The following is a 24,715-nucleotide window of genomic DNA, read 5'->3' as shown; positions in this document are numbered from 1 at the left end:
GTCAAGTTTCCTAAAGCAGAAGCAAAGGCTGGGATGCTTTTAAATATAATAATAAAATGTATTTTTATATATACATACAACCACATTGTATTATGACCTATTAGTGATTAATATACAATATGTGTTGGCTTTATTATATTGCATTATATTATATGTAATGTGAAAGGAGTGGTTGGTAGTGATGAATCCACAGAGTATTATCACCTGGCTTTCAGCTCTGCTGTGCATTTCAGCGTCTTTCAGCTCATTGTTTCTGTAAGTTTACTGTTGTGGTAGCTCTCGTCATTTTCAGCAGCAGCAGGCAGCTCTGAGGAACCGCCTGAGCACTACCTGCCAGCACCAAGCAAAACCACAACACAGCTGAAACTAAACGTAACACTGGATTTACACTCATCTGTTAGCCAGAAACACAGCCACAAATGAATGTAAATGCTGCTCCATGTCTGCCAACTGTTTACTGACACATTTGCCATATTAACTTTATAAGGTGAAAGGATGTCAGTGCTTTGTTTTCAGCTTGTTTCTCCTCCAAAGAAAAAAAACAAAAACAAATCAATAAATGCAGGTTTTTAAGGAAATGGACATGAAGAGGTTACATTTCCCTTCATTAGGGAACTTGTATGCTCCATTTAACATTTTAGGCACTTAGGATTTATGAATCGAGGCGTCTCTGCACTGCAGCATCAGCCTGTGCCTCTAATATTACACAACTAACCCAGTGTCTGATTAACCTATTTTCACATTGAATGAGTATCACATCAAATCATTTATAAACAAATGTGGCCAAGACAAACCAGCCAACTCTGAACCTCTCACCTCATAATTGTTACAGTATGTTAATATGTGCTAAATAAAGATCTTACACTCTAAACTGTGGAAATATCCAATTATAATCAAAGGTGAGCTCATTTTTCAGTTTCACTTATATTCAGAGCAGGTAATGCTTGTGCTGCCTCGACTTTGCAACACTAACACTAATGTGACTACAAACTCTGACAGTCAGTGTAGGACTGTAGAGTTTTAAAATAAACTCAGACATGCCAAGAAATGCACACACCAATCAAACGACACGAAAAGGAAACACAGACTTTAACTGAAGTCACAGGGACAATTTCTCTGTCAGATTTCCTTCGGTGTGGGGAACAATCTCTCCTGAATGTGTAGCTCGCTCCTGTTCAAAGTCTTGTCAGCATCGTGAGTCCTTTTTAATATCAGCCTGCTAGCACTCTCCTCGCCCCCCCGCCCGCACTTCTAATCTGGTTGGCAGGAAGTGATTTGATCTCGGTGAAAAGCAGAGCATCTAAAAATCTAATAGATTGGGACCTGAAGTGCCGCCCCGGCTATTTGACCTTGTGTGTTTCATGCTGGTTCTGAGAGTTGGAGATAGTGACAGCGGGTGTTTTGCCTCCTGGCACCTCGTGACGTCCTGTGGCAGCACTCTCATCTACCTCCTGTGTGTGATTGCTGTTTGAGGCGCTGAGGCAACAGGAAAACACAACCCAGCTTGAAGAACGACAAGAAGTGACAGGCGTCGTCCTGGAGGTCAGGTCTATTGGCAGCAAAGCCTCAAGCTGGAGCTAACACGTTGATGTATGGATTATTCCAGTTTATCACACCTTTGCTCAGAAATCTGGACTTCACTTTTATTTGTTATGATAACAAGTATTTGCTGAGATCTGTTAAAATGGAGCCATTTCTACAACAAACTCTGACGGGCAACATAAATAAGAAACAGTTTAGCCAGATTATCTAAAGTATTATATGTGGAAACCAAAAGCAAACACACCACGGAAGCACAAATGTTGATTAAATAAAACAAGAAAACTGTGTTTGTTCGCAAAACAGCAGACGCATGGTCGATCAACATTGAACTCTGTAAACTGTAACTGATGTTTTCTTGTTTTCTCTTCTAAACAACCTCACGCTTTGTTTGAAACCTGTGTGACAGCGTGTCGCTCATGTGTCTTCCATCTGACTTCTCTTCAAGAAATTTGTGCTGAAAGATCTGAGCAATTATGTTTTATTATAATTATTATATATATATTTTCTTAAATAAATAAGCAATAAAAACAGGTTACAGTAAAGTTTGTGGATTAATCAGGACAATGCACTCTGGATCCAACTCAAGGTGCCCTTATTGGGACTTTTTGATGCTGCCACATGGTCTTCATTATCAGATGGAATTTGCTCAGTTGTCATGGAGATGAATCTGTTGACATGCAAGCTCAGTATCTGATACGGAGCAGAGCTGATTGAGCCAACAATGTGGGGAGAATGAAAAGAGGAAAGAGTTGGTCTTTAAGTGATGACTGTCCAGGAAAACTGTTGTTCATACGGTCAAAAACGCTGCTCATTGCTTTTGAGTCAGAAGCCTCAGAGGTTAAAACGAAAACTATCAGCATGAGTACACACCACTATGAGTAAGTGGAAGATTTTATTTTTGTGATTTGGCTTAACTGACCGTTCTCTGACTAAAAAATTGTGTACACAGAGACTCACATTATAAAATGAAGGATTTTCCAAAATTCTTTTAGTCAAAATCAGACAATAACAATCCCCTTTTTGGACAAAATTCACTCAGCCAAGTTCAAGTGAATGATATTCCAAATAGAAATATTTCTGATTACACTCAGATTGTCACATGCCAAGCCTTTACAAGTAGTTTCCTCTGGTTTGTATGTATGTATGTATGTATTCACACCTCTGAAGGTTAAAAGTAGAATAACACGTCTTCTCATGCAGGTGACTCATATTTACAGCTGCCGCTTTCACTTCTCGGTTGGTGCTTGAACCTTTTCAGACTTGCTCATGGGGCAAAATGTCAGAATACCCCAGTGACAGTCTCTATGGCTCATTTTCCTCTGGACCTTGACCGGAGTCCCTGCAGTGTCTTATATCTCTCGCCTCCCCAGTTTTGCGTGCAAACTGTCACGCCACCGAGGAGGCCGCCCTCACCTGAAAACCATCGCTGCTCAGACCACCAAAGGTGCCCTTGACTCAAGTAAGTTGTTCCCTGAACACGAACCATCAGGGCAGTGTCGAGACGAGAATGGGTGTTTTGGAGGGATCTTCTCTGCCTCTGTGGCAGGAAATCAGTGTCCCCTTTTTTTCCACAGGTGGCTTCACATCTGGAATCTCCAGCTGCAGGAGAGCGTGGATCCGGGAGGGCAGATGGATGGATGCACTGTGGCTGGTGGAAGTCCTCATTACCCGTGCACATCCTTCTAGAGGAGCTTTCCTATTGAGGCCATTAATCCTTGGCTGCTTCAGGGGTCGTATGTCACTTCTAGTCCATCACTCCCTCGTCTGCCACGCCATCTCACACACACACACACACACACACACACACACACACACACACACGCTGTCTAGCAGGCCCCGAGAGACAGACTTGTTGTGATGGGTCTGAGTTAGCCATGCGTGAGGAGCCAATGGGATGTTTTCATCACTGGGAGAGGTGCAGTGACAACAGACAGAGTGATAACCTCAACAGGTCAGTCAAACTCATCTGCTACACCAACAGTGGCTCCTCAGATCAGACATGTTTTTAATGCCTATGGTATATTCTCACACATGCTACAAGCAAACATCCAGAAAAATGCCTCAGTTTACTTTACTCCTTTAACCTAACTTATCATTCGCAAGAAAAAAAAACTTGAGATTTGTAGACCTCTCTGCAACAGAGAAGGTAAACACCAGTTTGAACCTTTTAAGAAGAGCTGAACACATACTGCAAGATGACAAAAGATTCATCAAAGTGTCACCAAATCATGTGGGAGTGAAAAAACTTATGCTCCTGCACTGTGCAAAGTGTGGATGTAGAATGAAGATAAGCGAGAAAAGAAATCCAGTCCGAACAGGAGAAAGTATGTCATCCTCCCCAGGAATAGCTCTGACTCGCTGCTTTTCTTGAGCTGGTATTGCTTACATGAAACGTCACCTGCTAATTGATCAGATACACTACAGTACGCCAGTGACCGGGGGAAAGGCTGAAACTGTGATGCAACGTTATAAGGCTTTTCCAATGTTAATATTCACAGGACAAAAACACAGGTATGGTAATTACATCAATGGACTGCGACTGTGATGCTTATTTATACAATGTGGCAAATTATAAAAATTCCTAACTTCTGTGTTGTAGAACATCGTAACTGAACAGTCGTTAATCCCCTCCCTCGATTAACGACTGTCACTAGACTAGACTTGTCAAGCTTTGGGTCTTCACTGTGTCGAAGGCAGTGCTGGAGTTTAAGCTAACGTTAGCGTCTCTGTCATGGTCTTTACTGGATTTGGGGAAGTTTACACTCCAGCAGCCCCAGCCAGCTGCGCAGCATGATGTTACATTTGTTGAACACATCAGTTAGTCCTAATATCCTTAATAGCCTTTTCTTTTCTAATGCTAAACGGGAAAACAAAGTGTTAGAAAAAAGAAGACGTAGCTATCCGAGCTAAGCAGCTAAACAGCACAACTAGTTCTACGCTGCAACGCATAAACGGTGCTGTTTCTTCATGATGGTGACTTTTTTGGAACGTGCAGCTTCAGCTTCAGTCTTTTAGCTCGATATCATGTATGTAGCCACTGAGTGCATATTTAGGACCCTTTTACAAGATTGTCATTTTACGAGTCAGCTGGAAACAGCATTTTAATTAGGGAAGCTAGCTACAGCTGATGAAATCTGCCAGCTGCTTTTGTCTCTGTCAAATCAAAGGCCCATTGTTTAAAAAATTGCAAAGAATTTTGAGTGCTGCCGTTTTCATTGTGAACTACATACTGTGTGCCAGGTGAGAATGGAAAGCTTCACAGCAGCAACATTAACGTTGAGTTTTTGAACAGATTTATTAGACAAGTAAAAATATCCCAAAGGCCAAACTAAAATGTCCATCCCCAGCATTAGTCCACAGAGTAATGATTAATATCTTCAGGCTAATGTTGTGTTTTTAATTACACCGTTATGGTACAAAAATAGAAAGCACCTTGAGCTACATTATAAAAAATCCTGTTGTCCATTTTTAACCAGTTATTATACAGTGTACAGGACTTCTCCAGGAGAAACAATCTGTCCCCGGGGATTTTGAAAGCCCAAGACACAGCAAAGTAGTGATGAGTGAACCAGCTGTCCTTTCTGCCTCTTAAGCCCCATGTAGAAGAGCACGCACGCACACACACACACACACACACACACTCTCATCTGCCTTTCTGCTTCCCTGATCTCCCACTTGTTTAATGTGTGTCTGCTTGGAGGGAACAGAGTAATCTTACTTCAATGTCAAATGTGGCACATCCACTCTTCCATCTCCCCTCCCGAGTGTACAAGCTCCTGTCTTGGGAAACACAATATCATGTCAAAACAGTAGAACTGAAATAAGTTATGGGATGAAAGTGCCTGGGATCCCATGAAAGTGCTCAGTGACAAAAAAAAAAAAAGAAAAAAAGATGACAGTCCTCTGCTTTCTTTTACAACTGGCAGCTGCTCTTGGCCTGTGAACCCCGAGATAATTGGTTTTGTTTGCAGGGGCTGAATCATTTTTTCATTCTCTTCTTCATCACAACTGTGTTGTGGTTTAAGGCCTCACTCGAACACAGTGACTCCCACATGTTGCAGACATATGAAGCATTTCAAAGACGGGAAGTGTTATCTCACAGAATCCTCAGTGTTGGTCCGGTATCACATCATGCACTGATCTGCACGTACTCCATGAAAGTGAAATCTTACTGTGACCTGCTGCTGTTATTACCGTACCCCTGCAGGCAGCACTATAGTCTGAAAATCAAATTGAAATTATAATTCTCCACCCTTTTTGTGTGATTCAAAAAATATAAGGATACTGCACATTTATTAGATTTGTGAAAATGGGATAAAACATTTTTGGACAGCCAAGTGTGACCTCTTGGTTTGGTGCTTTCCTTGTAGGGTTGAGCCCTGTTGCCTACCAACACTGATACAAGACAAGGCACAACAGTTTGAGAAAAAGCGAGTGACATAACTTTAATGGCGTAACTTTAAAGTTGTTTCAACACCTACTGAGTCATGGGCAGCTCATGGACACTGGAGGGGGAGGAGGGGGTCTAGCTAGCACTGGCTGCCTCTCTTTCATGGGTCCAGACGTGCCAAACCTCACAGCAACAGATAGACCTGTAACCACATGAGAGTCATGACACAGAGTTACTGGTCTGCAGGGTCAACTGGTCTACTGCCTGTGTGGCTGTTGGAAATTAAGTAGCGTGGAAACTAACAGTTATTTTCATTGTCAATTAATGGATTCACAAAACAGAGAAAACTGTCCATCACAATGTCCTGCAGTAGACGTGGTGTCAATATCTTAAATCCAAAGGTATTAAATTAACCGCTGTGTTTCGCATTTTCACGTAAACAATTAATTGATAATCAGAATAGTTGCCAGTTTCTTTAGATTGACAAATTAATTAACTGACTAATCTTTGCAGTCTGAAACACTGTCAGTTAAAAACTGACTGTAGGGGGCGCTGCCACTGCAGACAGATAAAGTTTGAATCTTGTCAAATTTTTCTTTTCCTGATTGCAATTAAGTAGACAAGTAAAAACACCTAGGGTTATATGCACCGATTTCTTATCAAATATGAATTTTAATTTCAGTTCGATTTCAATACCGCAGGTGTAACTCGACATACTGACGAAAAGCCACATTTTTGTTAGATGTTATTTTTCTCTCTCTCCGTGTGGCTTGGTTGCAGTAAAAGATTCTGTTCAGGAAGTTCAGTCAGAACATTAATGCAGGTCATAAATCAGCCGCTCACTGCTGGATTATCGAAGAACATCCTATGAAGCATGCCTCTGGAGCGTGTCCAACTCGTGAACAAAGAGCTGCCTATCTCTCCCTCTCTCTGCTCAGGCAATGCACTTGTTAAACTCCGCTTGACGTTGGTCTTTTTTGGCTTCCTGGAGGCCAGTATCGCGCTGCAACCAAAAACTTTCGTCTTGCCTTTTAAATGCTTTTTCTGCCCCTTTCTCTCTCTCTCTCTCTCTCTCCCCCGCTCTCTCTCTCTCTCTTTCTAATTTGCTGGTCACAGTTAGAAGCCAGCCAAGTGGGACTTGGTCAGTAATTGGAGTCTCTGCAGTGACTGCCTACAGCACAGCTCCAAACGATGCACTGGGGAGGTTTCCAGGGGGAAAACTCAATAAGCTCTTCATACTTAAGTGTAGTCATCATTAGGATTTTTCCACTGTAGTGAACAGCACATGAATTGTGGGCAACGCCTTCAGATACAAGAAAGAAAATACTAGCATTGTTGGCTTTTGGTTGTATTTCTGTCATCTCACCTCTATTTTAAATGATCCTTCACTCATTTCCCACGGCTCGGCTTTGTTGTTTAAAGTGGGTCAAGGTCTTTTCTGTTCACAACATTGTCTTTTCCCAGTCTATTACATAAAAAGTACAGCAAATAATAGAACACGTTATTCCTGCTGTTGTATTTAATTCCACTTCACCCTCTGCTCTGGCAATAACAAAGGAGTTATGATTGAATGAGGGAAGACAACTTTGTATTGATTATGTTCACGTCAGCAGGATGGAGTTTCAAACTTGAAACTGTAGGATCGTACGAGTAGTGGAGGAGGTGGATGTCTAATGAGCATGCACTGAAAGAGTTTCCCTGGATGTTTTACAGTGGGGGTGCCCATCCTTGCCTGAAATAAAAAGCATCTCCTCTAACATCAGTTATTACATTTTAATGAAATATATTAGACTTATTATCCTTCAGGGAAGACTAGCACTGGCATTACATCAAACGGAAAAGGCCACATATTTAATGAGAAGGGTGATTGTTTAAACTGTCATCAAGTAAATAGGTAACGCTTTAGATTACGCCCCGCAACATGCAGTCTAATTCATCTCAATTTACAGTGTACTTTTTTGATGTGAAGTTAGAGAATAAGGGAGTAACAATCATAAATAATTTATATTATAGGTGTTTTCTAACTATTCTATAATTATGGGGTAAACTATGACCTGCTCAGCAAAAAGGCTGCAAGTTTGGAAGGAACATCGCAGGCTAATATAAAAACATTACCAGTTACTATATTCATTTAGAGAAGAGGTGGGTCAGGATCTGTGTTATCCAGCTCCAGCAGGTGATTGATTGATCAAATCGTACGTCCAGTTCGCAGTAATTCATCAGAGCAGCACGATGCAGTATCCGGCAAAAAGTCATGAGTGCAAAGATTATCCAATCTGTATCAAAAACTGAGTCTGAGATTCAGCTACATCGATAACCAACCTCACATCGGACCCATATTTGGCATGAAATTCTGAAAAATTCATATGGCCGTCAAAATCTGATCTTTTTCCAAGTAACTCTTGCTCTCTCTTTGCATCTGTGTGTCTCAGGGTGTGTGTGGCTGTACGTATGTCTGCAGTGTCCCAACCCCTTTCCTACTAGTTTCCTATGGTCCCCAATCACGGCCGCTTTAAGCCGTCTACAATATACCGAACAACTGCTGAGTAACGTAAAAATCTCTGAAATCTTTACTTTGCACTTGCAGTGTTCAAAATGTGAACTCGTGTCATGAAATATACCAATGGTGAGTGACAATGAAAGTATGAAGAGGAGCAGTCAACACAAGGGGAGTAACACTAGTATCTTGCTACCTAATGACTCTCCTGGAGAAAACCCTGAGAACAATTGTCTGAAAAACTCAGTGAGGCAGCAAGTTACTCTTGAGGGATCATTATCCACAGAGCATAAAATCTCTGGTTTTCTATGCGGATGTTGATGAGGACAATAAAACCCCATATTATGAACCAAAACGACATTAAATCTGACAAAACAAATGAGCTCTATATCCTGTTGGTTTCAGCGGTAACAGTCTACGGTTGACAGAAAGTTAAGTCTGCTATGTATTTTGAGTCTAACTCCGACTGTATATATTTCTGCGACAGAGATGTTGAGTTGCACTTAAGTAATAAAGGGCATTAAACAGTGATGCCCCCAACCACTTTAAGGATTATGTGCTTACTTCAGAGCCCACTGGGCACCAGAGTGAGAGCATAAACAAAGTGTTAATTGCAAAAAATGGATTCACTGCCAAGTCAGCGGTATGGCAGCACCGTAGCTGCTCCACACAGGTCTAACCCCCTCTGGCTGACACAGAAAACACTCTGCAGGTTTCGTGTGAAGGGAAAAAGATGAAAAGGAATTGAGTCCAAACTGCCTTTCAAACATTTATATTGTTCTGCCTCTTGAGATCTGTCAAAACTCTGGAAAGTGAGCTCAGGCCTTCACACTGCAGAGGAAACAGATCCCATTGGTGCAGATACAGCTCTCAGGAGTAGGAGTATAAATTTCAACCATAAGATGCTGCTTCTGCAGCTCAACATATATAGTATGACAGCCAGACCACACCATGAATCATGGCTGGTTGCGATCATTTCCTGATTAAGAGCCCTGAAAATTCAGACCGCTCTCACACCTGGTAAAGCACACGGAGAGTCCTGACACGCAGGCACTTGGGTGACATTGTGATGAATAGGTAAGTGATGAAACACAGGGGCTCTGTGACCCCCCAACAAACAGTCCCGCCGCCCCTCCGGAGGACAGAATGTATTACATTCACAGACTCCAGCCTTGGAAAGATGTCAACATGATGTAGCAACGCTGCGGAAAGCAGTGCACGTTGCTCGATTAAGCCTTGTTTGCTTCACCAGTACTGACAGTTTCATGCTCGTTATTAAGCGAGAGAAGTTATATATGATACTGAAACCTCCTGCAAGAAAATGCAGTTGAGCTGCTGAAATTTAAGACACTTTCGCCATCCAAGAAACACAACTCCCTGTTTGTAGTCACTGGCTGCTGAAGGGCCCATGTTGCCCAATTAAAACAGGAAGAGACATGACTCGGCTCATCCTCAGTGAGTTATCGTTTTCTGGACATTTCCCTGTGATGTGACTCAGCTCTCTGTGTCTTCCTCTAGATAGCGAGCTCGTGGCTCCGGCTCCCTGACAGGACAGTTCCTGGCATGTTCAGCATGGCGTCACCTCTACAACACACACCGCCCACCGCACATCATCAAGACACAGTGGAGCACAACTTGTTATGAAACAGCCATGATGATGCAACACTGGGAGCAATGCTGCCTTACAGAGTATAAACAAAACATTTGGCTGTGGAACGGCAGATACTGTAACTCCCTTCAGCTGGAGCTTTAGTTCTCTGTGATTGAATCTTAGCCTGCACAGGAAGTGGTGGGCGATTTTTGAGATTTTTGAGGTGTAAAAAGATTCCTGCTTGTACAAAATGTCCATAATTCACGGGCTATTTAAGGGCTGCTCTTGGTCTACATAATGCTTAATGAGTTGGGGTGTATTTAAACAAGAGGGTCAACCCAGTCACATTAATGCAGTCCACTGCTGTAGCACTGAACCGCGAAACCTGACATTAATCCTGAGGGTAATGTGGCCCTTCCTGTGGCTAATGAAATCTGAGGCTTTTAAATGGCTGCACCTAATGACACTCCCTGACAGTTTTTGAATTAAGCAGCCATGACTGCTGGGACTGGACTAAATAGCACACAGATGGCCCACACCAAAGTTTCGTCCACCCACCCCCATCGTTGTTTGCCCTTGGGCTGTTATATGTGATGCCGTACCTGCTTGAGCATTAAAGCAGCAGAGGATTTTGAATTAGACAACAGGGAAACCTCAGCTTAGCTTTGATCAATACTAATTGTTTTTCCTGGATAATTTTAGGTAGGTCTTTTTATGCCCATGCTGGAATGCATTATAACTCTCATATGCAACCTTTCTCATCAGAACACAGTGTATCCTTGAGGCCTAATGAAAGTGCTCAATGCATTTCTTTCCTTTTGTATTTTGAAACCTACATTATTTACATCCTGCTCACTTTTAAACAGTCTTCCTCTCCTCTGCCTTTCTTGACGCATTGCTGCCTCTCTTGGTAACTGGTGCTCAGTGTTAGAGCGTGAAACTGGAAGAGCATGAAACATGCACGCGAGCCTCAGCGCTCTTCATGAGATACAAAATAAAATAAAAAAGTGTGACCCTCTCATCAAAACAATGCTCCATAGCAAGTGGATAAAAACTATGCAGGGTACCTTTAAGTCGCACAAACTGGTAAATTAATAATAAATACAGTAATAAATAGTTTCAAATTCTAAAGATTTACAAAGTCACAGTTGAATGAAATCTAAATGCACCGTGTGGAGTTTTGCTGTAAACAAACAGTTATGTTTATATGTAGTATTTCTCACCAAAACGCTTTGTATGTATCCTTCACTTGACCTAAAAAATATTATTGAATGTTTCATTCCTTATCAAAGTAAATAAGCAACTTTATTTATACCGTGCAGCACCTTTCAAAAGCAGATGTGCTTCACAAAAAGAAAAGGCAAAGGACATAAAAACAAACTTAAGAAGAATAAAACTTATTATATTTTGAAACTGTTATTCCTTAAATATGGTTCCTTAAATTATTCTTCTTTGCCGTTTGCTGGCACGTTGCTACATCTCCTGGCACATTACCATAACCAGCTTTCAATCCATTAAACAGCTTGAAACTGAGGGATATAATTTACCCACAGTTACATTTGATAGAAATGGCAAGTCTTTGAGGTGAATGGCAGTTTAATTTACCATTAAAATGAGCAATTGGACGCGCCGGATGGTAATATGTTTCCAAGTTTCAAGGTAAGATGTTCTTGAAACATTGGCTCTCTCCTCTGCATCATGTTCACAGATGTATTATGAAAGCTGGAAACAAGTTTCCAGTATGCAACCCATTCATTCCAATGAAAACTGCTCATTCATACTGTATGCCCAAAGAGTCCCATAGACTTTACACTGAGACATAAACACATTTGAGGAATCCTGTCAACGGTTTCATGAGTGTTTTTATATTGTTCCCTGGTTCCAATAGAAAAAGTCCCGTTAATTTTTCTATAGACAGTGTTACATGACGCGGAGCTGAAGCTCTGCATGAAACTCTGCATGAAACTCTCCGATCATCAGTACAAAAGATTAACAACTGTGTTAGAAAATATCTGGTTCATTGATTTAAAAAAAAAAAAAAAAAGTCGAAGGTGCAAGCTTGGGTAACTACAAATTTTCGATGGGGAAGTTAACTACAACTCCCAAGGTGCATTTTGGCAAGAAACATCCAATCATGAAGCTTAAAATTCTATCACATGCACTAATGATGGTTGGAAGCTAAAGATTACACAAAAGCGAAAACACAATCTGCATCTTAAAACAGTTCACTTTTAATTTTCCTGTCAACCTTGGTGGTGTTTTGAAGGTGTTTTGAATTTGCTAACGAGTTCAGTAACTGAAACCCTGATGTAAACCCGTATGATTGTTGCTCCATTGAGCCACTATGGGTCAGAAACTCAACAAGTCAACAAGTTATTAAGTTTAACATTTTGTATATAAAAGTCAGAGTCTTCCCCCCAGTAAAAATAGACACCAGAAAAGATCCGTTTTTTATCATTTCATTTCTCAGCAAGCTTTCACTTGTCTGAATGTATTTAGAGAAACATTGTCCATGTTGTACAGTTAAGAAAATACACAGTGCCACTCCCACATGTAATCTAATACAGAATAAATTACATCTCCTGCTATTTTCTTGACTTGCTCCTCACTGATGCTTCAATGTTTTCCCCAAAGTGCATATTTTTTCCTCCAGCTGGAGAGCAGAGAGAGGAGATTGTCAAACATTTAACGCTTAATTGCCAAAGATGTTCAGTAATGACATTATCGTGGATCAACTGGTGGAAGATGTGAATTTTATCATGAAATACGTGACAAAACACACACATATTTTAATAACAACTGTCATGTCGGAAACAAATCGTTGTTTTGCATTATCTTTAGTCATGATGCCAGGCAATCAGCCTCGTACAGCAGACATCAAATCCAGCCAGACTTCTCTGAGGACAGCTGAGTTTGTCACAGCTGGATGCAAACATGAAATTTGAAGCCACATAATTGCTGATTTGATTGCTCCAAATATGTGATGCGTGCAATCTTCCCAAACCAAATAAATCAATTAATTTACAAACTGCCAACCACAGAGAGAGCAGTCTCTCTCAGACTCTTTCTGAAGCAGTACCAAGGTGAACAAACATCTGCAGAAACCAGCTCAGCCCCATTTCTTTCATGTAGAGCAAACAAATCATTCAAGCAAGTCACAGAGGCACACTGTGAAAACGACTTTATATGGGTTGAAAATGCGTCACAAAACCACAAAACAGAGCTTATTTCACCCATTTGAATTATGTCAGAAAGGGATATTTTTCCAGAAATCTGAAGATGATGCCTTACTCTCTTTACAGAAGCTTTAGTATTAATCTTTACTGAACAGAAACAACACAAATCAACTCTGCCACTAGTATCTGCACAATGTTGACTTTTCATGAAAATGACCAAAATTAGCGAAAGCAAGGTTTTCAAACAAATCCATCATCGCTTTCATTGCACTGTATGTTTTAAAGTGACACCAAACATGGAGCATACCAGCCTTATCTGAGCTGAAGAGCCTCCCACGGTGCAGAGCAGGCTCAGTGTCCAGATAATGAGCGAGCAGCGAGGTGTCTGATCACAAACACATCAGGACAAGCAGGGTGAAATGCTTCAGCTCATTTAAACCAGTTGAAGTGGCGATCAGAGAAGGGGAATGTGCTGCCACGTTGGTCACCTCACCGAGCATCGTCCGCCCGGTTTCCCAGGCTAACTGAATCACCTCGCCACCTCCTCTGGTTGTTCAGCTGTCAGAGAGCTTTAGTGGCGGTGCTGAAATCCAGACATGCAGATACTGGACCACTCAGCCGCAAACAGTGGTTCAAAAGAAGTAAGTTCCAGAATTAGGGCAAACATTTTTCAGTTTGTTTTTGCTGGTTTGTTCCTCGTTTACAAGAGAAGTGTTGACAGAAAATATACAAATCTGACTGTTTACTTCATGCACCAGTCCTACATACTTCAAAAGCACGACTTTTCTTGAATGAGCACAAACAGATTATGTGAAGTTTGACAAAAATCGCTTTGTAGAAATAATGTGGTGTACTGTAAGTGACTGTGTAGTGAGTGGGTGACTTGTCTTCTACTCGAGTGACTCTGGGTTTAATTCCCAGCTACAGTATAACCATGAGACCGAGTGAAGGATCTCAACCCAAAACAAGACCTTTCCAAAAACTCAAGCAAACATCCTCTGTTTATTCAACCCAAAACCTAAGCAATTACACAAGTGGTATACAAAATGATGTATAAAGGTTGTGGAATTGCTTATTTTACAAAATGTTATCATATCATGTTCGTTTATCACTACCACCCAAACCTTACTGCCAGACAAGATTTTGCGATTCTGCAAAAACCCTCTACAGTATCTGCACATGGCAGCTACAGGACGGCTAAGGTTAGCAAAAGATCAGGGTTGGTATGTTCTTAGTTTTCCATAAAAATAATTCCCTCTTTAACTCCCTCTGTAACTCTGGATATATGGATATATATACTTGATTTGCATCTGTTTCATTCTATTTGCATCCTGCATCTATTACATTTTAAACACATTATGTAAGGGTTCTTTTAATGTTCGGAGTGAACAGGAGGGAGGATAACAGCACGCAAAACCTGTGCCACATTCAGCTGTGATCAAGGTGAGCAGAAGGCTTGCAGTGTAATCACTTTGTTAGCTGTCTGTTGAGACTCAGTTATTGCTGTTCCCACTTATCTCCATCAACGCAGCATCCCCAACATGTGGTTACGATTTTGAAGAAGCACACATCAGCTACGGCGTAAGTTTTAATGCAGAACTATAAACCCAGCTTTACTTTCCACTTGCTACATATGGGGTATACTACTTCCTACACTGGCACGGAACTGGATGTAAAATGTGGGATGCACCAAGGCCCAATATGGATGTAATTCCTATTTGTGCTGGGCTGCCCATCCAGACTGCAGACTGTGAGCAGGGTGGGGAGGTACGCTATGTGTCTATGGGTTCATTTGCCGAGTTCGCAGTGTGCCATAATGGTTTGATGAGAATGTTAAATGTCTCCAACATCTGAAACCTGAAGCAGGAGAAACAGACGCCAACATACAGCAGAGCAAGATTCATACCAGCCCGCAGAGCACTATGAATACCAGCCTGGTCATCAGTGTCACACTCATAACTGTACAACATCACAGAGCTGGACGGCGATCTCAGAAGCATGGAGACTTCTTTTAATAAGAGTGCTGATTTCTTTGTAGCTCTCTAATCACCAAATGTGACAAAACAACTTTAATGTGCTTTTTAAAAAGTTCATTCCTCATACCTTTTGTACTTTTTCTTATCAAACTTTACCTCATAAAATTTTGATTAATGTACTGCAAAATAAGTGAACACAGGAAATGTAAAGCTAGTCAAATCTGTGGGGAGGCTGACGTGCTGCGTAACAACCACAAAACATTTTCTCATAATTACTTTCAGGTCCCCTGAAGCAGCTGAACCAAAGTCAGTGTTTTGAAAAAAAAGTGTAATTTATCTAGAGGCATTTTCAGACTTTTAGAAGTCTTCCCTTCTTCTCAAAATAAAGCATCAACAAATGTTTTAGTGATTTGTTACAGTGAAAATGTGTTAATTGTATGTAGCTACGTGTCGACATCGCAGCGCTAAAAGGCTTGGCTCTGGTGTGAAAGACTCCAGCCTCCCAGTGTTGATATGCTAGAGTGGCTGTGTGTGTACATGTGTTTTGTGTGTTGGTGGGGAGAGTTTATACTGAGGCACTAGCCATTTGTTGGGCTGTGTCAGATCTAATGCCAGAAAAACAATGTCTGGCAGAGAGTGAAACCAAATAGCAGGAACTGTTCAATTGACCCCAAACATAAGACGCCGAGTTAAGAGAGAAAGAGTTAAAAAAAAATGTTATCCCTCTTCCATAATGGAACACACGTCTGCTTTAGATTTATGGCTGTGTGCATTCATAGATAAAAATGATGTGAAATACAATTCCTAACACCAAACGTCTAGTTGCTACGTAACTGAGAGAGGTCAGGCGTTCCCTGTGAAGAGACGCAGTTCCTTCAGAGACGTCCATTCATCAAGTGCTGCCAACAGGCCAAAAGTACAAAGGACAGCATATCCTTCGCTGGCTCCTTTTCCCTTTTTGTTTGTCTGTCTTGTCTTTTTTCTTCTTTTAAACTTTCACAGTCGTAACTTCTTTAAAATAGTCACTGTATAAAGAAACAACCGTATATATTTATTTATTTATTTATTTATTTTTTTTAATGGGAAGTAGACTTTGTTGGCAGATAAGCCTCAATAACTATTTTACTTTTCCAATCTGATTTCCGATGTCAGCTGTAAATATTGTGTTCAACTATTTGTCAAGTAGGCAAACCAAATTATAAAGAAAAGAATTTAAGGAATATGAGCTTTCATTCAAGTGTCAATGCTCTCCATCTGCATTTCATTGAGGTACATATAAAAGCCTGTTTAATGGGTCTCAAAGCTCATGTCGAGAAATGCCCTTCATCTACCCCGACCGAAGCAGGTGGAGACCGGGGTGGCTCACATAAAACAGAAACAAATTACGCTCAGGATACTTTAAGCTCCAAGTCCACCATAAAACATAACGTGTCATTAATGAACTTGCCTTTTCTTGCCCTTTTCCTCTTCTTGTTCATAACAATAGCAGCTGGGGAAATAGTCACCAGATCTGCTTAAAATTTATCGTCTATGCGGCCATGAATAATTTACTTTGATTGCACATATCAGAAAAATAAAAAGGGAGGTTTTCAAATGAAGGATTGTGGAGATTTTTCTTCCCGGAAAGAGCAAAGAGAATTCATGATGGGAAAAGGTGACAAGACATCAAAGAGAAATTTTATAGACTGATAAGAGACAAAAGAACAGTGACTTCAAAACATTGCCAGAGTTTCCCCGCTTTGTTCTTTAAGTAACCCTCACTTTTCTTTACTTGCTCACATCCAACTGAAGGAGTCGTTCCTGGCTGAAGTTCTTTTTCCTCTCTTTATTTATTGTGGCAACTCAAAGTCTTCCAGCTGTAAGAAGCAGTATACCATTACAGTATGTTGTTAAGTATGGAAAAATTCAATCATAGTAGGAACAAGAGGCGCTTGAGCTGCGTAATGTCCATCCATAGTCACATATTAAACTATTATACTTATGAAACCAATAATTAAGCCATGGTCCACATTAATTAGATATTCCCATGCCGACATGCTGTAGTCGTCTTCTCTGATCATATGCTTGGTATTAAGATTAATTCTGTATCTTATAGGTTCTACTCTACATGTAACATTTAGAGAACCCTTGTTATTAATGGCACCAGTGGCTGTTAAGTAAACTACAGTCAGCATTAGATGGGCATGAGCGAGCATCGTGGGCATTGGCCAAAACAGTGATTTGATGGTCGGACTGGGAAAGAAATTCCGCCCTATATGGTGTTTGGATAGTGCCAATTTAATAAGCAGAAGAAGAAGAAGGAGCAGTCTACTCTTCTACTCTACTCTTCTACTTAGGAATGCATGGAAGGAACATCTACGCCCTGGACTTATCCACTGGAACACGCACGCAGCACAGTCTTATGTGCACCCCGAATGACAGGCACACAAAGAGGGCCAGTAAAGTCTGACTATGCAAAACTGATCGTGATTGTATTTTAACAACAAACTATATTTGAGGCTATATTTGACTCTCCAAATTAAGTGTTAGGTCTGGTTTTGCGAGGCTAAAGTTTGACTAAAGTTTGTCATATGTTTTTTTAGAATAGGATTTATAGAGTGTAATATTGTTCTCAGCGGATGTTGACCCTGATTTTCACTCAACGTTGGTCACATTCCAATTTGACCAGATGGGCTTCATAAGACAAAATTTTTTTTTGTTTTTTGAGCTTACGTGGAGTTTGTGTTGGAGAGGGCGTTGTGCTGGGTGCAGGTTGTTTATTGATGTTAACAGACTTCATTTCTAAGATAATGTTAGCTAGCGTTGCACACTGTTGGCGCTGTAGGGGAGTAGAAGAGAAGCACTGAGGCAGGCTGTTACAGGCAACTGAAAAAGTCTGGGAAGGTCTCATTATTTAAGTTTGCAAACCATTCACACATTGGCAATAAAAAGTCATTAATACATGTAAATTGCTTCACATTCTTACAAATACTACATTTAAAGCATTAAGAATAAAGGCCTGGCCACACCAGAAAGTGGCACAGTGAAATTTATCCATACTTTGCAAAATACAGTATGTGAGGAGCTTGGTGTAGTAATTACTCACAGGACTAGCTGGTCAGCTTTTGCAGCTGCAAATGTAATTGCCAACACACATACTCTCCTATGCTTCTGTATATTTTCTCTGTGCTGGCCTGTTTATTCCCCCTGACATTTTGTTCTCATTATACAGTACATCATTTCATTCAAATGAACATTTGGCAAAAGTTCAATAAGAAAGATCATGTTCCGCCTTTATACGTCTATGGGTGAGTGTCTGCGGTTTCTTTCTGTTCTATTTTTCTCTGTCATTTCCGTTTTCCCACGCTTTCAAATTCCCTATATTCACAATTTTGATGTCACCATACTTAACCAATGGCCTTTCTGCCTGCATTCTCCACGCCGATCAGTCCCTGGCTGCTGTTCTTTTAATATCATTGTAATTCTGTCACTCTGTCAGACCTACTATTGTGCAACCCACCTTGGCTCTACACCACCAGCAGCATCTGGGGGGGGGGGGGGTCCCTACGCTTAATGAAGAAGCTTTACACCGTCAGAGACTAGTCACCAAAACTTTTCTTTGTTGCTACCTCACTAAATATTCATACACTTCCAACTGATCTCTCCTTATTGAATTATTAAAGGGGAGAAAAAGCTCTTCGGGCTCAGTCGCTAACAGCACAATAAATTCACACAGTTTATTCAAAAGAAGAAAGTATCCTATACTCCTGTCTCAACTGTCTGCATACCATTACTGTTGCGTGAAGCACTTTATACTCCGACAGAGGAGGGTTGAAGAAAAGGAAATGGTGCAGCACAGCTAAAACGTGATGATGGCTTTCTCCATTGTGGACTCTCCAGCTGTCGGTCCCTTCCAACGTTAGTTATCGATCAAGGGCTATGATTTGAGAGGAAAAATTTGATTTGGATTAACACGTGTGCGCCACACCGTTGCACTTCATTAAAGCCTTCACCAAACCCATGACTGAAAATAGTCACATTTGAATAATGTTTGTTTAAAATTGCAGTTTCCAGTTGTAGGAAATCCTGTAGCCTTTTGTAAGAAAACAAAATGGAAGCATGTATCCACAACCTATTTTTAAAGATTTACATCGTCAGTAGGAACCAGTGGGCTTGGCTGATTGCCACAGACAAGTGGGAAAGTTGGAGAGAAAAGTATTGAGATGTGGACTAAATTATCACTGGCTTTGGTCTTTTGAATGGATATGTTGGCAATAACAAAAATATAGAAGATTGCTACAGTGATCTCAAGGAGATCAGTTTCTCTCCATTAATATGCAAAGCTTAGAGCATATAGTCAGATCATGTTCTCTAGTTGGAAGTTGTAGTTTGAATGTGAGATTTGTTTTGTGTTAGAGTTATTGCTTCGACGTACACATGTAGAATTACCAAGGGGGAGAAGCATACTCATACGCAAAAGGGCTCTAAGAGTTCAGGTTCTTCTGTTACAGAAAAATAGTGTCTTAATAGCAACAGTGAACTGTTTTTTGAAGGTGCACTTCTTTTGCTCCTTAAAACATCCCACAACTTGTATCAAGGCGGAAGAAATAAGTGAATTTAGTGAAAGGTTCAGTGAGCTGGGTCCTGGCAAACGTTGATCTTCAGCTTCTTCACTTCACAGTACAGATTCAGGCTTTGTCAGCTTTCAAAGACACCTCATGTCTGTTTTCAGAGTCTGTCTTCTCCCCCAGAAAACATTTCCTTATCTTTCATCTGTCAAGTCACATTTCTCCGTCTCGCTGCAAGTCAGCAAGACCAAGCTGCAGCATGCTCGGTCCCCAGCATTTAAAAAAAAAAAAAGAAAAAAAGAAAACAGCATCCATAAGAAACAAATCAGCCATTTCCAAACTGCGTGCCACTATTCAGACAGATTAAACTTCTGATAATTACAACAATATGAGAGGGGAAGAGAGCAGTTACCCACTTTGGATACAAGAGCTCCTCCATTTAGTTTGTTTTGACTCTGTTTGATCCTCTGCTACAGTAAAGGAAGGGTGGATGATCATCGCATCTTCTACACACTGAGAAAAAAAACACTCCTGAAGAATAGTGCACTCAGGGACCAGAAGATTGGTATTTTTATGTGTATGGGAGCGTGTGAAAAGCTGGCGTACTGCCACTGATTTCCCACTCTGCTGCACATACCAATACACATCGACGAGTACGGCAAAGTTAAAAGTGAGAGTCTCACTTAAGACGGTTTCTGAGTATTGAAGAGGCATTCACCGCTAGCAGTGAAACATAGAGCTCTGGGGGTGATGTCAGAAGCTAGGCTGCGATCACCTGCCACCTGGAGAAAAACCCTCTAGATTTTATCACTGATTAAACAGCGCAGAGTGCAGACGGATTCAAAAGACATCCCTTATTTGTTGTCTTACAATATCTATGGAGAATCTGAGTTTGACAGGCTTATGAGGGTGTGAAGCGTGTTTTGTACACGCTCTTTGAGTTTGATCCTGCCCTTGCTGCAAACCAGAGTGACAAATGTACAGTAAAATACAAGACCATTTCATGATTTGGAGTCCTACTCTGTGGTGTGCATAGCTTTTTTTTTTTTTTTTTTATATCCTGCAGGTGCAACATCACAGGATAAAAATCTGCCCTCTGTGCCTGCAAATCTGCTAAAATGGAAGTCACCTGACAGGGATATTATGATTAATAAAACTGCTGGTGAAAAGAACTCCCTGGAAATAAAGTTGCCTTTTCATCTGTAGGCGGTTACACTGAATTGTCATCTCACAACACATCTTTCTCTGATCTACGGGCAAACTTGGTGTTCAAAGACTGATGAGCCATATTGGACTGATTATAGACACAACTGTCTGAGACGTACGCAACAGCACAGCAAGAGCAGTAGTAAAAATTATCTGGAAGCTCATGATGAAAAATGTAATAATTTCTATGTGGTTATTTTGGATTTAAAATTAAGGATAAATATGTCAAAGTAGAGACAAGAAGGGGTGAAAGATAAGGGGTGAATTTATATTTAGATGATTACCATTGTGTAAATTGCTTTCCTCTCCAGACCAGCAGCACTCTGATGTCAAGGAGTTTGTGATTATTCTCAGTTCATGCCTGAGTTCAGAGTCTGTCCAACATCAGAGGAGATAAACCCCAGCCGGTGCTCAAATTAGGGAGAAACAGACTTCTTATTTGTCATAAATTCTTCCAAAAAAGTCAGAAACCCAATGATTCACCATGTTATCTGCACAAAAAATATGTGTTTTGCAGAAACTGTTTAAGATAATTGTTAACTGCTGCATTTCAGGGCAAAAGCAGTTTTCAATAGTCTTTTAATGACTACTAGGAACTCTATTCATGGAAGTATGAAATTGCAGAAAATGTGTGTGGCTCTGAGGCAATACGACGGAATGGGAATCACAGACTGACAGAAAATTGCTGGCCTATCTTCCAGGGGGCTTTGGCAAGCCCAGAACATTTCTCAGCTGAATTTGCAGTGCTGCTGATAATGTCACGATTACAGGCCGATAAATTAATCCACCAAAGCCTCTGATTCTTGACATTTCATGATATGAAGCACAGGCCACCTGAGGGGAGGATCACATATGTTAAAGGCTTCAGACAAGCAAAACACTCCTCAGATTTTCTCATCTCTTCAAGAAAATGTCCTAATGAAGATGTGACACTCTTCTCCCACTGCTGATCTCTCCACAGACGCTAATTAGCAACAACAACCTGATCTCTTTTGACATTCTGCATTCACTCAAGCCTTTGATTGTGACTCTTATCAGGATGGAGATTTGATTTGTTTTCCATTTTAATAAATAAAGGTGCGCTGGATCTGATGGATGCTCGGGAAATGGAAGCGGGCGCAGAAGTGTGGAGTTCACTCTTCCACAACAATAACAACAACAGGAGTGGGCTGCTACCGCTCATTCAATCATCAAAACAACAATACAAACAAACATCCGCACACTTCATTAGCATTTCAGAAATCAGGAGCTTTATATAGAAGCGGATGATAAACAGGAAACACATTAATTGTGAATACAGTAAATAATGCAGCAAATCTTTTCTGAGATCAGGGGATTAATTTAGCCACAGCTGAGAGGCCACCTGTTGACAGTTCCTGCAGTACAGTTTGACTAATATTACAAATGGAAATGCAGCTCAAAGGACATGCAAAGATACATTTCTTTTTTCCTCATCTGTACGACACTTATCTTAGGAATGTCGGCCTGTTATTAAAAACCCAGGAATCAGGAAAAGTCGTCACCAGTGACCAAATTCAAACATCCACAGCATTCCTTCATCAAACACTTCCTGTAAACAGCCAAGTGTTTCCTGTGTTGAGGCACATGTGGCTGTAATGCTGCCTCCTGACTGTTGCCGCCCGTATCATGTTGCCAGGTCTCGCTCCACATCCCTGGATGTAAAAAGGCAATCCTCCACTGGCTTACACTCACGTCATGGCACACAGTCCACTGACACACTCTGAGGAAACACCATCTGTTACATTTTCATTACAGGCTTTGCTTCAAGCTAAGACAATTAAAGCTAACAGAGTGCAAATGTTTGAGGCCGTTCTGCCAACTTTACAATGTCTCACACATTCTTATCCATGTCCATAGGACGTTTTAATGACTCGCAAATCCACAGTCATAAATTATCGTGGGTTGCACCTGGAGTCAGCATATTCTGGATATTTGCCTCAGTTTCAGTTTTGATCGCCAGCTCATGCACATTAACTGTTAATGTGAAATAACTCTGCAGGCACTTATCCAGCATCGCTTTAAAATTATTCCTGAATGTTGGATTAGATTGAATTTTGAATTACTTCTAACTACTCCTAACTACTAAGTGGGCTGGTAATGGCGCTATAATCCCCACTATCTCCCATTATGTACGATTGCCCATGCTTTCTGTCAGTGATCACTGAGCACCTCTGAGAAAATGCCATGAACGGATTCTTTCAAAGGCGAATTATCTTTCAGCTAAAAAAAGGACAGGCTTGGATAAGCATCTTTAGCCCCCCGGGGCTTGGCCACCCCTGAGGTGAGAGGATTGCTTCACATGAAGTGGAGGCTTCAAGTGCTGCATGTAAAAATGGAAGGTGCTCTTGTTGTTGGATCTCAAGTGGGTGGCACAGACATGTTGCCCTCTGGGACCTGGAGCCTTAGGGAGACAATGGCCAGGCTGTGTGAAGCGGGAGCTGCAGAGTCGAGGGTCACAGGGCCCCTCTACTCAGGTCCACGCCACTAAAGTGACTGTTTAGTGACAACACATAGAAAAGGGGTTGTGTGGAGGACTGTAGCGGGGGTGTGTTTTCGGAGGTTTTGACCAAAGGCGGCCTATCCATCATGTGTCACTGCAGCCCTTTGGGGACTTGGATCTATGGGCCCAAAAGTGAACTGACGCCTTGTAAACAGTATATCACAAAACACCTATATTTATCCCCATTAAATTGATGTTAGCATATTTCCCTCATTGACCTGAATGTTTTTCTTTTCAGTGTGGTGATCCAATTTTTTTTTCACATTTATTGGCTCTTCTCTTGATGATCGACGGACCAGATCTGCAGAGTCTGAAATGTCGTAAGAGCGTGGAGGGTTACATATTTTGTATGCATAGTGTAAAACACAAAATTTATGGCCCTTCCCGAATGACTTTCTTGTAGAGAAGGAATGTAGAAACTTGTCGCCTTGATGTTGCTCTATGGTTAAACGCGATAAGAAAAGTTGTTGTACATTTAGTTTCTGCTTACAGTTCTCACAATTCACAGCAAGAAATGCAACCTTTCCTGTTTATTGTCTGATAAACAAATGAAAAAAACACAAGTGGACTTATATTATAGACGTGTAGGGTGGTGGCTTTCTTGTTGCTTTTGTTCATGGAAAGAATATAATCTGTGTAACAAAATAAAACAAATGACTTCAGGGGCCGTGGAACAAACAGTGCGAGCGATGGGATCGGGCAGAGTCTGATAAGTTTTTTCCTGCGGTTACTCCCAGTGTCACGGACACTAACTTCAAACGGTGCGAATGATTTAAGCCATACCTTTAGCGAGACAGGGCTGCCAGCGCCACTGTGGGTAAAGAATAGTGTGAGGAAGAAAGGTCTATACAGCTGGCGCAGATACAAAAGCAGGAAAGCATGAACCTCATCTCACACCTTCCCTTCTTTCATCTACTTCCCCTCATAAGCTGGTATTTTGATTCCTGGATTCCTGGCAAGCAGCCCTGTTTGCAATTCAAAGAGTTTTCAACAAGAGCATCTGTTTGGGTATTATCATAAACCTGCATGCACCCCCCACCCTTCACCTCGCTGCTCCCCCTCTCCTCCCTCCCTTTGCTCTCTTTCCTCCGCCATGTGCACTTGCATGTTTGTGGAAAAGGGGTGGAGAGGGTGGGTGATGGTGGGGCAGAGGGGGCGGGATGGGGGGGCTTTTCCGTGACCCACAGAGTCAATGATACATAAGCCACATGACCAACTAGTCTCCTTATCCAAGGCAAACAGGACTCATACACACACACACACAGACAC

General features: G+C 41.2%; 1 protein-coding gene across 1 annotated transcript in view; it reads right to left on the bottom strand.

The window, feature by feature from the left end:
- The window catches only part of xpnpep2 (X-prolyl aminopeptidase 2), a 93,296-nt gene that overhangs the window by 38,269 nt on the left and 30,312 nt on the right, over positions 1-24,715 (bottom strand). The window lies entirely within an intron of this gene.

The sequence above is a fragment of the Seriola dumerili genome, unplaced genomic scaffold (assembly GCF_002260705.1).
Source record: "Seriola dumerili isolate Sdu_G_001 unplaced genomic scaffold, Sdu_1.0 BDQW01000331.1, whole genome shotgun sequence".
NCBI lineage: Eukaryota > Metazoa > Chordata > Actinopteri > Carangiformes > Carangidae > Seriola > Seriola dumerili.
Note: the sequence above shows the minus strand (reverse complement) of the source record. Positions and strands in the feature narration are given on the sequence as shown.